Genomic DNA, 17,055 nt, shown 5'->3' with positions numbered 1-17,055 from the left:
TTTGGTACAAATCAGGTCAAAATTTTTATCTTTTCATTACAATAGCATTGTGTAATCATGAATTCTACAAATGTTTTACTATTTCAATTTATTCAAAACACAAACATTAAGGATATTATTTATTGAACACTTACCATGTAATCAACATCATTTTATCATTTACTTATTTATTTTGGTGTATCATTGTTTTAGACAATATGAATTTATTAGGAAACAGACATTGTAAATGATTCTAGAGCTTCAGTAGAATGAGCAGCTTCATGTGATGCCATTTCAATATGGATTCTGGTCTACCTGCTTTCCACGAATGTCACCATCTCCATATCAGACATAATCTTTGTCTTCTATAATTATTTTTGGACTTCCATATTCTGGAGAGGAACTTGATCTCGTTTGCACTGAGTCTTTCTACCCATTCCTTTACAATCAGATCCAACACTTTTCCCTGAGATTTTTCTGGGAGCATAGTGCCTCTTTGGGCACAGTTTCTGTGGCATTTCGTTTAACCAATACCCAGCCCAAGAGCAGAGCAACCCTTTAAATGCTTGTTCTGCCATGGCCTCATCACTCTAACTCTCACTCTGTGGAAGAGCTACTACAAAGGAACACTCCCAGCCCTACTCTTGAGACAAAACACAGGCCGACATTATTTTAAATGTTTCCTTTGGTCTTCATAGTAATCATTGAGGTTGATATTGTTTTATATTAAGATGAAGAAATTCATGTTCAAAGAGACTAACTGACATCCCCAACATAGTTTGATATGTCAATGGCAGAGCTACCATTTCCCTGCTTGCAGACAGGGAATTCGCAGTAGATCTGTGCTCTTAAACATAGCGCAAATGTGCTACTCAAGATTTTTGCTTCTGGGGCTTGGTGTGATAGCCAAGTGGCTGAAGTCCTTGTCTTTCTACCTTCAGACCAGAGATGGTCTCCCCAAGAAACCGTTGAACTTATCTGGACAATAAGACACTGGACTTTATACTTGGTAAATGCTTGCAATGAAAGAATCTTAACTGAATTTGAACTGTGGTAATGCAACAAGGTGGAGGAATCCACCAAGGGCGGGTGGGGTTGAGGGGAGTTGGGGATAGGGGGAGGAATTCCAGTATGTATAAAACTGTGTCACATAATGCAATGTAATCAATTAAAAATAATTAAAAATAATTAAGTCCTTGCCTTTCAAGTACTGGACTCCCATATGGGCACTGGTTCTAATCCCAGCAGCCCTGCTTCCTATTCAGTTCCTTGCTTTTGTGGCCTGGGAAAGCAGAAGAGGTCTGCCCAAAGCCTTGGGACCCTGCACCTGCCTGAGAGACCTGGTGGATGTTCTGGCTCCTGGCTTCACGAATCTGTGCAGCTCTGGCCATTGCGGCCACTTGGGGAGTGAACTAGCAGATGGAAGATCTTCTTCTCTGTCTCTCCTTCTCTCTGTATATCCAATTTTTCATATAAATAAATAAATACATCTTTAAAAAGTATTTTTGCTTCTGGTAATGGTTGAGTAGCTTGCTTCTGAAAACTCCTCTAACTTCCCCAATAAAAATGCACAAAATACTTATTTTAGTCTGACAGAAGGCATTATACAACTAACAAAGCAGTAAGAGCTTAAGGGTCCATAATCCTAAAAGAAAAGAAAATTCAGAAATAAGAGATCGTGCATGATAGCAAATTTCTCTTAATGCATTTGCCCGTTTCAAAGCAGAAAATGAGATGATAAGAAGACAAGCTGAATTTTGGGTGAGTGTACAAATGTTAGAGTGGGACCAGGAATTCACAGATCTACACATAAACAGATTGTTTACTTTGTATCACCTTAACCCCAGAGTATTAAAGGTTATCCTAACCTAACTACTTAACATAAGCTGATATAAATTCTTGAAAAGACATGAACAAAATACAGATAGCTCAAAATATCTCTTTTATTCTGGTGCAACACCCAACATTTAATTAAAAAATAGCAAGGAACTTCCAAAGATAAAAATGATTAAAGATACACACAAAAGCAGAAAGCAGAAACAAAACTATAGGAAACTTCAATGTTACAGGTCATGAAATTTAAAACAACTTCAGATGACTTTGGAACTGATCATGTGGTAAGAGAGAGACGTTAAATTGTATATTAAAAAACAGATACAAAATTCTAGACTAGAACCAAAATGTCCAATCTAATGATTAACCTATTATGCAAATTTAATGTCATATTTGATTTAGCTGAATGAAGAATGAGAAGAGTAGATCAGAAAAAAGCATTCAGACTAAAAAATGCAGAAATGAAAATGCATGCCAAATCAGAAAACAAGGCATAATGAGCACACAGAATACAGAGAAAAGCTCTATACGCATGTAATAGAACACTGTGGGGGATGCAGAGAACTCAGGGGCAGAGGTTTTTTCAAAACTGTCCAGAGACATCGAGCCACACCTTTGGTAACTGTTACTTCAACACAAAAATATAAACATATCACTGAAAAGTTCACAAAAAATATACAACCATATTCAGAGTCCACAGTGCTTTTTCTTCTTGTTGCTATTTCAGAACCACAACTGTTCATTCTAAAATATAATGGCAACATTGCTGATTCCCCTTGACTGTCTCTAGACTTGAACCCCGCTTAAAAATGAACACTAGGGGCATCTTGGCATTGCACCCTTCTCCATATCTTGCAAAACATATGTTTTTGGAGGATCGCGTTTAGAATATGTTATGACTCTGCACAAACACTCCTTGAGATATGAGAAATGAATGTTTCAAAGAGCGGGAAAAACAGAAGCAGCTCTGCTTCCTAATTTATCACTAAGGTAAAGTCATTTGCATGTGTAGGAAGGAGTACAAACTTACTTTGACATGTGTTCTGATTTTAAAATCTATTTTTATTATATCAAAGCACCCTTTTAAAAAAAGATTTATTTACTTTTGTTGGAAAGTCAGACATTCAGAGAGAAGAAGAGACAGAGAGGAATATCTTCTGTCTGCTGATTCACTCCACAAGTGGCTGCAACAGCTGGAGCTGAGCCAATCCAAAGCCAGGAGCAAAAAGCTTCTTCCAGGTCTCTACAGGGTCCCAAGACTTTGGACAGTCCTCTTCTGCTTTCCCAGGCCACAAGCAAGTAGCTGGTTGGAAAGCAGGGCACCAGGGTTTAGAACCAGTGCTCATATGGAATCCTGGTGCATGCAAGGCAAGGATTTTGGCAGCTAGGCTACTGTGCTTAACCCAAGCACCTATTTTTAAAATCCATTTCTCGAATTTTACGCCTCCAGCAGCCTCCTGGCTGCTGGTAGATCTCAGGACCGGGCATCTCATGCCTGGATCCTAGACGACAGCCACCGTGTACATGTGGTGAGCTGTCCCTGGGTGGCCAGTGCACCCTTTGGGGCCAGGCTCTGCCTACTGGCCCCCGGCCAGGGAGCTCTAGGGTTTTCATTCTTTGAATCATTGCTTAGGTAGATCCATGTTGAACCCATTGTGCTTCTAGAACATGAGGCAATTGTAAAGATCCCCAGTGACAATAACTATTCCCTTGAAAAACTTGTAATCACTGAACGATGCTGACCACCAAATAGCAGTCCATGCAAAAACTATGGCTCAGGGCTTGTCCAGCAGAATCATATCCTGTTACCTGACATAATGATGCCTCAGGAGAAGGGTCACATTAAGCAGGGCCATTACATTAATTAGCACTAGAACCACATCCGGGGTAAATTCTGTGAGGGTTGTGTGAGCCAAACCCTGTGGAAATTCTAGCCCCACTGGTTAGCTCAAGAGTTGAAGGGATGATGGACTAAACTAGGTGTGACCAAGGAGCCTGCCTTAAATCACAGGTAAAGGAATCCCTAACAGTCTGGACTGGTCAGGGCAGCAGAACCCAAATGTGCATCCTGAATAGGGTTTTGGGTAGGCCGGGCTGCAGCATTCATCAGCTCATACAGGGCCAAATGGAAGGCGACTTCACCAGAACCTGGCCTAAACCCAATGGCATGTATGAGAACTGGGTCTGGGAGTGGATCAAGTAGAGGAACTTGGGAAATTCCCTTGGCGAATCATAGCTCCCACTGGTGAACATGTGGTCCAGATCTGGGGGTCGGACAAGCTGAGCAAAGTAGCTCCAACAGCTGGCAAATGTGTCAATTGGTAATGGAACAGGGTGGACCGGGCAGGACTGAGCAAACGTTAGCCCACAAGCAAAACTAGAGACCAGGATGGAGCACAGGTCATGCTGAGCTAGGATCCTACTGGTCTGCATGAGCCAGGAACACTAAGCTACAGTGTCTAAGGCAGAGGTCAGGACAGGTGAGGGACTGAGCCAAGCTGAGTCAGAGCAAATACTGGCATGCATGTGATCTATGGCTGGGAACAGGCTCAGCTGGGGAGTTAAGGGGACAACCCTAGCTGGGTTGAGGTTCCCACCAAGGGGGTGTGGGCTAGAATGAGGGCTGCATTCTTAACGGGACATGGTTGTAGTCTCCCTTGGCACAAATGTGGACTGGGATTGGATGCACCGAACGGGGCCAGACTCCAACACCCACTGGTGTCTTGGAGGACCGGGTAGATGTGGGATGGACTAGGCTAGGTCTCAACCCCTACTGAGCCATATGTGGGTATGGACGAGCCATGGCTGGGCTGAAATATCCAACAGCAAGGACCAATTTGGGTTGAAGGCCAGTCAGGAAAAGCCACTGCTCCTGCTAAGACAGGAGGTGAACTGAGTAAGGCTGGCTCATGGACCCACTGGTATGCGCAAAATCTGGCATTTGGAGAGGTTCTGATGGAGCAGCCTGGGCAACTCCTCTGGCAGGACACAGATCTTGCAGGTAAGTGCAAGAAACATGATAGGAAAGAGCCCAGAATAGGCCATGAAAAGTTACCCACAGGCATACATCTGGCATGGATCAGGGGAAGACCAGGCTGAATCTGTTTACGTTATCCACTGGCAAAACCAGGCACCAAAACAGTGTGGGTCGAGCCGGGTTCAGTTGCAACAAAAACTAGTGCACAATACGGAATGCCAAGGTGAGGTTGCCTGTGCCAGATGTGACCGCAGCACCCAACCAACATGGATGAGAACCAGGAAGGGAGGGGGCAGAGCCGGCAAGGGAATAAGGAGGGGTTCCTTTGCTGGACAGCTACTCCCGCTGGAGAGCATGAGCTGGGATAGGGGTAGACCAGACTAAACAGGGCTACAACACCTGTATGCCTCATGTGGACTAGATCAGGGAAAAGCAAGTTATCTGCCCATTGCCATACTCAATTTACAATGCTGGAGCTGGCTAAGAAATGGATAGTAAAATTCTCATTAAAAAAAAAGGCAAATGTGAAACATTAGTCCTGGATCAATTGTACAAACCCTGAAGACTGCTTCTCATGAAATAGAAGAAATATTGTTCTCTGTGACTTTTGGGTTTGCATTTTTAAAGTTTCCTCTTTGGTCATGGAATTCTGTGGTTACATTTGAAGTATCAGTGAGCTTATTCCCAGCGAGAGGTACACAGATTTTGTAAAATCATTTCTAATAGTGCTAGGTTTATTTTATAGGGGGCATAGGCAAAGGATTTCTCAAGCCAGGTTCATGGTTACTTTAACATTGCAATTTCGCAGAAACTTAAAGACTTACAACCAACGTGCTTTTAATTAGTACCATTTTCCCATAACTGCATCCAAAGTTACTTGAGAAGAACAATACTTAATCTATTTATGCAGCTGCATTTTACTTTGCCTCAAATTGAATGCTAGCTCTTTGGTGCACCTAAACAATGAGCTAAAATTGAAACCAATAATCTAATAGTGTCTTACCTATGGGATTGAGTTCTTAGGTTAATGGGAGCATGAATTTTTTTTTCCTCTATGCCTTTTTCAGTTTTATCTTTCACTATTTTGGATTCAAGAACATTAGTTAACCACAACACTTTGAAATCTTGAATTTACTCTTGAAAATAAGACAATTATTTCATTAGCTCATTTGTTTCTTATATTACTTTTAAAATCAGTAAAACAAAACAAAACAAAAACAAGCAAAGCTTTTGCATTTTCTTTTCTTTTTTTTTTTATTTATTTTTATTGGAAAGGCAGATATACAGAGAGAGAAGATCTTCCGTCCAATGGCTGGCTCATTCCCCAGGTGACTGCAATGACTGGAACTGAGCCAATATGAAGCCAGGACCCAGGAGCTTCTTCTGGGTTTCTCACACTGTTGCAGGATTCCAAAGCTTTGAGCTGTCCTCAACTGCTTTCCCACGCCACCGGCAGGAAGCTAGAAGGGAAGCGGGAACTCTGGAATTAGAACCAGCACCCATATGGGATCCCAGCACATTCAAGGCGAGGACTTTCAACACTATGCTATCACACCAGGACCACTTACACATTTTGTAACAACTCCCCTGAAGCATGGATACAGGAGATATGTGGTATATTTCTAACATTATGAACAAGATTCACTAGGTAACTTACTTCAGTACAGCATGAGTATACTCCTCCCCAACACGGAATACACAATTTTTTGCCTCCTAATGTGCTAATACTAACCCAAGCCATATATATGTCAGTGTTTCAATTGGCTGGCATCTCTATTTCTGAATTGAACTGAACACTGTACCAAATATGATCAAATTGAAGAAGTCAGGACAGCCAGAGTTGGTTTTTTTGTTTTTTGTGGGTTTTTTTTGGTTTGGTTTTGTTGTTGTTGTTGTTTTTGCGTATGTGACCATACAGTATGAATCTGGAGGGGAGCGATTTCTACCCCCACAATCATTCAGGTACCCACACTTATTGTGATCTTCAGTCTACAAAATCATCTGGGGTATCACCTTCCCAATCAGCCAAGAGCCAGAAAAGTTTGACTACATGTTCACTCACACACTGTTTCCCCATCATGTCATTCCACTAAACATCTAACTGCTGGGAGCACTTTCAGCCACTACCTCCAGTACTATAAGCAATGGCAAGGATAGTTAAAATCTTTCTGGATCTTTTTCCTAAAGGTATTGCACTCAAAGTTACTCTGTTACGAATAACATTCTCAGGATAGTTATCATGGTACAGTAGCCTAAGCCTCCATCCACAGTGCTGGCAGTCCATATGGTCATCAGTTTGAGTCCTGGCTGCTTAGCTTCTGATCTAGCTCCCTATTTATGCCCTGAGGAAGCAGTGCAGAGCAGATTATGTCTTTGAGCTCCTGTACCAACATGAGAGACCTAGAAAAAGCTCCTGGCTCCCGACTTCAAGCAGGTTCAGCTCCAACTGTTCAGACAATTTGGGAAGTGAATCAGCAGATGGAAAATCTCTCTCTCTCTCTCTCTCTCTCTCTCTTTCTTTCCTTTCTTTGTACCCTGCCTTTCAAATAAAAATAAAATAAATCTTACAAAAAAAATAAAGAATAACCTTCTTAGTGTGTGTTTGGCCTGACAGTCAAGAGTCTTTTTTACAATGGTTGCATCCAGTATCATATTGTATGGCTTCACTCCATATTTTCATTTCATTTCATAGAGATGCTGGAAGGAATCTGAAACACCCCCAGATGTTATGGCTCAGTGGCTAAATCCTCACATTGCAAGCACCAAGATCCCATAGGAGTGCCAGTTCATGACCCAGCTGCTCCAGCCAGCTCTCTGCTTATGGCCTAGGAAAGCAGTGAGGATGGCCCAAAGTCTTGGGACACTGCACTCACATGGAAGACCCAAAAGAAGCTCTGGCTTTGGATTGGTTCAGCTCTGGCCATTACAGCCACTTGGAGAGTGAACCAGCAGACAGAAGGTCTTTTTCTCTGTATCTTTCTTTCTGTATTCTATGAAAACAAAATTCAGTCCTTGCCCTCAAGAATCTCATGTTATACCTAATTAGGTCATTTGCTAGTGTTTAATTACAGCACTGTTTGGGCAGCCAGTTACTTGAGGCACTTGGCTAAAATTTACTTTTTCTATAGTACGTTCTGTCCAGTCTCTTTCACATGTGATTTCATTCATCCCCAAACAGCCACCAGGCCTGTCTCTTTCTGTGCCCCTTAAATAACTAAAATAAATCAGTTATAAAAATTTCTTTGGGCCCGGCGTGGTGGCGCAAGTGGTTAAGGTCCTCGCCTTGCACGTGCCAGGATCCCATACGGCCGCCGGTTCTAATCCCGGCAGTCCCGCTTCCCTTCCAGCTCCCTGCCTGTGGCCCGGGAAAGCAGTTGAGGACGGCCCAAAGCTTTGGATCCCTACCCCTGCATGAGAGACCCGGAAGAGGCTCCTGGCTTTGGATCGGCATAGCATCGGCCATTGCGCTCACCTGGGGAGTGAATCATCGGAGGGAAGATCTTCCTCTCTGTCTCTCCTCTCTGTATATCCGCTGTTCCAATAAAAATAAAATAAATCTTAAAAAATTTTTCTTCAAAATGTTTGTATTAAATTATCTGTTCTCTAGATGTCTGTTTTTCAAGGATCTCACCCACAGCTGTCGTGCCCTCACTCATTATCATGGTCCCCTTGTTCTCCAGGCTGCATTCACTGAACACTTTCTTGAAACTTCAAAGCATGATGCTTGCTTCTCAGGTACTTCATTTTATGTTTTTCCACCTTTTTTGTTGCTTATCTTTGCTTGGCTGTCTCGTTTCACATCATTCCTGTCTCACGTCTTCAAGGAAATTTTTGGAGATTTCATTGCCGGTCTGCTTTGCTCACTATGAATTCCCATACTCCAAAAGAGTGACAGGACTACAAACTAAAATTCCTCTTTTACTACTTTTTAAGTCCATTCATACGATAATGGACACTTTGCTTGATTCCATGTTTTGATATCAAATTGTGATTATTGAGAATAAGTGAAAATGTTGTGATGAACAAGGGAATGGAAGTATTTGCTGGTTTCATTTCCTTCACAAAGATAACAGAAGTGGGATAGCTTGGTCCAATTGTACCTGTTTTGGGGATCCTGAGGAACTATTCTCCATAAGGGCTATGCTAGTATGCATTCCCAGGACAAAGCAGGAAGTTTCCTTTACATCCTCAGAGGCATTGTTGCTTGTTAGCTTTGTCTGGTTGATAATAAACCTGACTGGAGTGGAATCGCATCTCACGTGGTCTTTATCAGCATTTCCTTAAGGACTAAGTGTATTGAGTTTTCTTCATGTATTGGTGAGACACTTGTGATTCTTCTTTTGTGAAATTCAGATACACTGCCCATTTCAAAACTGGGTAGGTTATTTGGTTACAGTCAAATTTTAAAATTTCTTCTATATCCTAATTATTACTTATTTGTCAGATGCATAGTTTAAAAATATTTTCTGGTTTTCTCTTTGCTCTAGTGATTGTTTGCTCTGTAGAAGCTTCTTTAACTGATATAAATTGTATTGCTTTTGTTGTGCCTGCATTTTGGAGTCCTATTCCGAAAAAATTGCACATGTCAGTGCCTTTTCTCCACTGTGTTAGATTCTACTGGTTTAGTAATTTTTTATGTTATATTCAGATCTTAAATGCAGTTGGGGTTGATTTTTGCAGGGTGAGAAATTAAAAAAAATTTCAGTTGTCTGCATATGAATGTTCGGTGTTATCAGAACCATTCGTTGCATGTACTGTCCTGTCCCAGCTGGATATTTTTGTCACCTTTGTAGAAACGCTTGGCTGTAGATAGAAGGACTCATTTCTGAGGTCTGTATTCTGTTCCATTGTGTCTTGGCAGTTCTGTTTCTGATTTGGGGAAAATCTTCTGTCCAGAACTGAGCCGACCCGAAGCCAGGAGCCAGGAACCTCTTCCAGGACTCCCACACAGGTGGAGAGTTTTACAGCTTGGAGCCATCTTCAACTATCCTCCCAGGCCACAAGCAGGGAGCTGGATGGGAAACAGGGCTGCTGGGACATGAACTGGCACCCATATGGTATCCCAGTGCATGCAAGGCGAGGACTGTAGCCACTAGGCTACCACACTGGACTGACCTCTTCACTTTTTGAATGTTTCTTTTGCACACTGAAGACCCTTCTTAGCTTAATGTAATCCCATTTATTTGTTTTTTACTTTAATTGCCCATGCTTCTAAGGTGTTTTTCAAGATGCTTACGACTATGTCATTATTCCCCCAGTGTTTTCCTACAGTAAACTGATGGTATTCGATCATAGGTTTGGACCTGTGATATATTTAGGAGTGGTTTTCATGTAAGGTGTAAGGTAGGGGTCTTGTTTCATATATCTGAACACTTAGATACACCACACTTTGTTGAGCAGAGACTGTCCTTTCTCTAGGGACATTTGTTATTCAAAGTTCATTTGTCAAAGATTAGTTGGCTGTAGATGTGTTAGTCTTTAGCAGAACTAAGCTCTCTTTGGGATTCCAGCAGTTCTGCTTCCCATCAAGCTCCCTGCTTGTGGCCTGAGAAAACAGTCGAGGACAGCCCAAAGCCTTGGGACCCTGCACCCGTGTGGGAAACCTGGCAGAAGTTCCTGCCTCCTGCCTTGGGTCGGTGCAGCACCGGCCGTTGCAGTGACTTGGGGATTGAACCATTGGACAGAAGATCTTCCTCTCTGTCTTTCCTCCTCTCTGTATATCTGATTTTGCAATTAAGAAATAAATAAACAAACAAACAAATAAATAAACACTCTCTCTGGGATAAGTTTGCTGCAATAAGCCGAAACACCAGATGGCATGAGACACCCAGGAGATCCTTTATTCCAACAGGGTAGGGATCATGAAACAAGAGGAGACAGAGCAGTGACCCCCAATAACTTAATTCTTGAATGGTTTTCTTAGCTTTGCTGGCAGCAACCCAGGCCTTTTGTAAGTGGAACCTGTAAGATGCCAAGTCAATTTTATTTCCTGGTGGGAACAGCAAAATGCACTTAGCTGGAAGTGTGTTCCTTCTGGGCTTTGCGCATGCACAGCTCACCATTATTTCCCTCTTCCAATCTAGACAGTTTGCACAATACTCAAAATGGCACCATACATGCCACTTGTGAGACTGGTGAGAGGTTGGGCTGTGAGTTTCTACCCTTTTCCCACATTCCTCTGCAATGGCTCTGCTGCTCTGTTTCTTCTGGTAATGGGATTAAAGAAATCACCAGGACCCACACCTTCTGTGCTCCCCTTCCCAGTAGTCCTCCACTGGAGTTCCAGTTGCCCCTAAGACATCTGTTCCCTGCAGCCCCGTTCTGCTGTCTCTGCTGCTTCCCCATGTCTATGGGTCCCCTGTGCCCCTCTGCCATCGGTCTCCCCACACCTATAACAGGGGTCACGTCCTCTCTGCTTTTCTTCCACTAACCCTCTGTCTGCTTTATCATGTCCTCATCCTATTCTGCCATATTGCTTTATGCAAAACATACAATGTTCTAAAAGTGCATAAGTGAGATTATGTTCTGGCAAATGGTGATCTAAATAAATGTAATATTTTTAGCTAAGGTAGTCTTAGCTCAAAGCGGTAATGCCTAGAATTTAGGAATAAACAGATTTTTAAAGATTTAGTTTATTTTTATTATTAAGTCAGATATATAGAGAGGAAGAGAGACAGAGAGGAAGATCTTACGTTCGATGACTCACTCCCCAAGTGACCGCAGTGACCAGTGCTTCACCGATCCGAAGCCAGGAGCCAGGAACTTCCTCCAGGTCTCCCACACGGGTGCAGGGTCCCAAGGCTTTGGACTGCTTTCCCAGGCCACAAACAGAAAGCTGGAAGGGAAGTGGGGCTCCTGGGGTTAGAATCGGTGCCCATATAGGATCCTGGCACGTTCAAGGCAAGGACTTGAGCCACTAGGCCACCGCGCCAGGCCCTGGAACAAACAGATTTTTAAAAGACTTCCAATTTTTTGAAAAATTCAAACCTAAATCAAGCTTTCAGTAGATGTTACTTGGTAATTTAAGGTGGAATAATATCAAAGTATCTGACTATGTTAACAACACAGAGCTAGTCAGTAGAATTAATATTTATTGATGCAATGGGACAAAGCAGCCAGTTAAATATCAGCCTTGGTTTTATGCAGAATCACAACAGTGAGTTAAAGGATCACATTTTTGCCTCACTCTCCCTAAATCCTTAGTATAAATTCTTGAAAGGAGAAGAGTGCAGAATCTACAACGATAATATTAAGGGGTGTTCTAACATTGATATTGTAAACACAGAGAACATTTCCAAGTAGAAGACAAGGTTCATCTGGCCTGCCCAACATTCTTTTTGAGTCAATTAATTAACATTATTTAATAATCAGTAGCTTTATGTCAAATATTTTGACCCATCTTGAGTATCAGAAGACATGTAACTAATGGCCCCATAATCTCTCATGATACAAATAATTAACAGCTCTCCCTCCAAACATGGTATGTTCTTCTCATATTGTTGCAAGTGGTCCTATCTTTGTTTTACCATTTAAGTAATTTGCTTTTCATCTATACACACAGAATTTGGAACCCAGAGTTCATCCTAGTCAAATAAAAGAATAAGATCTAATTTGCTATAAGTTAAAGTTGTCTAAGTGTTCTTTGACAAGCCAATCAGCCAAAAAATGTAGCCAACAGTCTCACAGTTCAGCTATTGTCTAGGAAACCAACATAAATTCCATGCACAGGCAGTCTACGGAAAGCAAAATAGAGAATATTTTATGATATGATTCTTAAAATAGTTTCTGCTCTGTCATTTTATTACTATTTGTCAAAATGCTTCTTTGTCAGAGAATCATTCTTCCAAACACAGAGCTACTAAACTGCAGTTGGAATTGGATTTTTTGAGTATATACTTTCATACCTCTTACAATGTCAACAATAAACCCAAACATTTAAATCTTGCTAATGAAGACCTACCTTTAGCTGCAATTAACTAAAATGTTAGAGACCAACCAATCAGCTTGCTTTGAATATTAACCTACGTGGAAAACACATGTTTGTATATGACTCATATTATAACCTAAGAGTACAAGGCATTTCCAATTTCAAAAATTTAATTACAGTTGATTAACATTAATCAAAAGTGTTCAGAAAAGGAATATGCTGTTCAGATGAGACCTGGGCATGACAAATAAACCTTGTCATAGAACGTGACCCACACAGCGTACCTTTGAATAATTAATCCTGACACAGTGTTTTCATTCCAGTGTTGCAGACCAGATGGAAGAATATAGGCTCCATGAAATCATAGGAGGATTATGTCTTTTCCCTCAAACTGGATCTAATTTAAGCCTCTTTTGTGTTGATCCCCAGATAGCCAAGCTAGAAGCCCAGGTCTGCCTATTTCTTGTTTCCCCTTTCACACCTGGTTCAGTCTTCTACCACTTTCAGACTTCAGTGTTGCTGCTGCTCTGAGTGAAGCTGTCCTACAAGAGCTTTCTGTTTGTGGCCTCTGAACTGTCCTTGTTAATTCCTTCCCAAAAAGATCACCTGATTAATTAGTTAATCAATTGTATATTGATGATTCTCCATATCCTATTTGATCTTAGGTTATTGTAATAAAATTCAATATCTATGATATAGGATGTAGAAAAAAAAAGGCAGGAATACAAAGAAATGAAAACATGAGCAAACTTCAAAGGAACCAGAGTGCACAATCACACGAATGTGGAAATGCTTTCCTGTAAAGGAAAAAAAAAAAAAAGCTAAGTTAAACAGAATTATCTGTAAATAATGGTAGATTTGTTCTGCAACAGCCAATAAAATGGTTCTAGGATATCTATTAAAGAATTTGGGCTATTGGAAGGGAAAATGTTAATGCTCAAAGTTAAACAACACTGTGCAAAGAAATTCACTTGCAATGCTAGAAGCATTCAAACAATTGAACAACTTATCTGATCAAAATATTATACAAACTATATAATTCTTGCAATTCAAATCTGTGAGCTTAAAAGTCTATGCAGTCTTCATATGGTATGACTAACTTTTCAGCATCAAAAGTACTTAATACTACTAAGATTATTTTAATACTTACTGAGTCAAAGAATACACACATAATCTATGATGTATTTATAATTACCTAATCTATGTCTCATCTCTTTCGGCCAACTACACTCACCTTTTAAGTCATTAATTTTGCTAATTTTAGTTCCTCTCAGAGCGAGTGGACAACCATGTGACCCAGGAAAAGCAAATCTCAAAATACTTACTACTCAAAACCCTTCAGAGGTATCCTTGTCACCATGCAGCAATATTTTTAGAAGATTCTAATTTTAAACCAAGGTTTAAATTATTGGTAATATGAGTAATGCCAACAAAGATTCCTATTTCCCACCCAGACTTAGGATACTCAGAGCCAGGAGAGAGGGAAAAGGCTATTTTGGAAAGTTGGGGGAGGGGAGGAAATGTTCAAGAAATAATCTATAGTAATTAGTGTAGGATTATTGGTTTTGTTGTATTTATGGTAAAGATCAATTTCCAGGACTAGAACTCTTTTAGGCCATGATTTGTCCAAATTTCTACCTGGGTGAAAAGTGGGAAAAGCTAAGTTCAAAGTAAATATGACAAATGATGCTGGCTATGTCATTGTTGATACTCCTCAAACCCCTCCATCTTTCCAAGGGCAAAAGGACTGAGTATGTGTGAAAATTTGTCAAAATTCTCATTAGTATAGCCACTGCATTTAAGAAAAGTATTATCATGTACTATCTCGTAATATACAGGCATGGAAGTGATAATCCAGAACTCCAGAGAGAATCTTTCAAGTGCCTAAAGGAAGCATGTCTGTGGTAAGTCTCTGTCAAGTTGAGATTTCTGAGGCTGAGAAGAAAGATTACAAGACATCAACCAAGCCAGATCCCAGACAAATGGCTCTCGCACCATCTCTGATCTCTCTGCTCACGTTCTATGACAGGCCTTCTGTTCAGGTGTGGGAATGCAGTGGCATGGACAAACCTTGGGAGGAAGCAGAGAAAGAGACTGTGTAACAGAAGGATGAACTTATTGGAACAATGGAGACTATATCTGAGAAATTCAGATGAAGGAAAGCCTCTTCTCATTACAGCTGAAGGTGAAGTATCAATAAATCAGCTTTGATGTTTCCAAAACATTCAGTGATATATGGATTCTAATGAAGCAACAGGCAACAGTCAGAAAGGCGAGTTAACTGATAGTCAACAGCATGCAGAAACACAGCCATTCATTCTTTCTCCACTTCATAGCTCTGTTCAACATCTTCCCTCAAATTTTGAAGATAATAAGTCCCATGTGAAACTCTCCTGAAAATGGCTGAACTATGTTTTGAAATTCTATTATTCCTTCTGTGCCTGTCCAAATAGCAATTAGAATATTCTGTGATTAACATGGTATAATGATCACTGAATGACCATAATAATTATGCCAGCAAGTTCCAAGTGAGTAACTCTGGTGAGAGCCTGGAACATAACATATACCCAACAACTTTCCCTGGCCACCCTCATAAGACAGATTTCCCTCTCAGTGCAGGGGGTGGGTCTAAGTGTCTCTCAAGAAAAGATAATACACAATAATCTGAAAAAGACATTTTGATTATATCTTTCATTTTTACATATTGATAATCCAAAGCAGTTGTAAAATGTTCTCAAACCACATGTTACATGTGGTCAATTAAATCTAGTGTTCAGTAGGGTTTTCTTACTCCTAATGAATCATTTTGAACAACTCTTCTCCCCATAGCTTTAGTTGTTGCTGCTATGCTTTTATTTTACAAGATTTAACATTATTTAGCTAAAAGACAGAAATACAGATAGGTGGAGACACAGGTAGAAGCCCTGCACCTACTACATCATAAGCCAAATGGTTACAATGACCAGGGCTGGGCCCAGGTTGAAGCCAGGAGCCTGGAACTGCATCCAGGCTCTTACATGAGTGGCTGCAGCCCAGGCACACACATCTTCTGCTACCTTCCCAGGAGCAATAGGAGGGAGCTGGATAGGAAGAAGACCGGACAGAACTTGAACCAGCACACCAATATGGGATTGCAGTATCAAAAGCAACAGCTTCACAATAGAGTGCCTCACTGCCATACTTTCAAAACACCTGATTTTTCACTGTTAGATGAGTTGCTTTAATGACTTAAAATTGGGCAGTTTAAAACATAGTATGTATTCAATATGTTTTTATCTCTATAGTATTTGAAAAATCCAATTTCTGTCTTGTTCCTCCTGACTACGTTATCATAAATAAATGCATAAGTAAAAAGTAGCAAAATCGCTTGTTCTTGGAAACCAACCCATCCACAAACAATAAAGAGCATCTGACGGATTCTCCAGGAGAACAAACTGCCTGATACAGTTCTTGCGCACACTGGGTATTGAGACTCTCTTTCATGGCTTCTGTCTTTTCTAGGGAGAACAACAGAAAAGAAAGCCTACCATGTTTGCATTCTTTCAATGCTCACATGATTGTTTAAGTAAACTGGAGTTCTGTGCTGAAGGAAATGCTAAGGTTTGCTTTCAGAAATTGACCTCAGAGGACGAACACTGTATCGTATCTCTTTTGTTCCTATCTCCTACTGCATTATAGACATAATTGCTACTACACTGGAATTTCCTCATCACATAATGTTAGCCTTAACTCTATTATCTGTTTTCTTTTATTACAAAAGGCAAGCCAATGCCCCCTCAATCAATATAAAGTAACACAAAACACTTTTCAAATTAAAATTCAAAAATGAAAGGAAATAATTAGCAATGGACCTCACATAACATTTCTCTGGCAAGCTGCATGTGTCAGAACCCTAACAAGCATATATAAATGCAAACATCAGCCTCACTCATGAGAAGTCACAAGTTCAGCCAAACCAGGAATTTGGCCAATGAGAAAACAAATGCCATTCATTGAAATGTTTAATAACTACTCTGGATTCACTCTAATTGATACAGCATATTATCTGTCCTGGAGAAATGATCACAACTTCATAAATCTGGCAAAATCTTTTGTAAAAAAAAAAAAATCTGAAACTGTAGATACTTTTCAAATTTCAGATAGTGTGTTTTTCCCCTCCCATTCATGCAAAATCTTGGCATGCATTTGTTAGTCAAAGCAGCAACCAATTAGGAAAAATAGAATTTATTATGTTTCTCAGGCCTAAGAATTCCATAGATATCAGTTCCAAAAAAGCAAGAAATGTGGTAGTAACAAAACATTTTTAAGAAACCATGGTTAAGTAACTAATGGAACCTAT

The sequence above is a fragment of the Ochotona curzoniae genome, unplaced genomic scaffold, assembly GCF_017591425.1.
Source record: "Ochotona curzoniae isolate NIBS_2020 unplaced genomic scaffold, NIBS_Ocur_1.0 scaffold_4506, whole genome shotgun sequence".
NCBI classification, from domain to species: domain Eukaryota; kingdom Metazoa; phylum Chordata; class Mammalia; order Lagomorpha; family Ochotonidae; genus Ochotona; species Ochotona curzoniae.
This window is presented reverse-complemented; position numbering follows the sequence as displayed.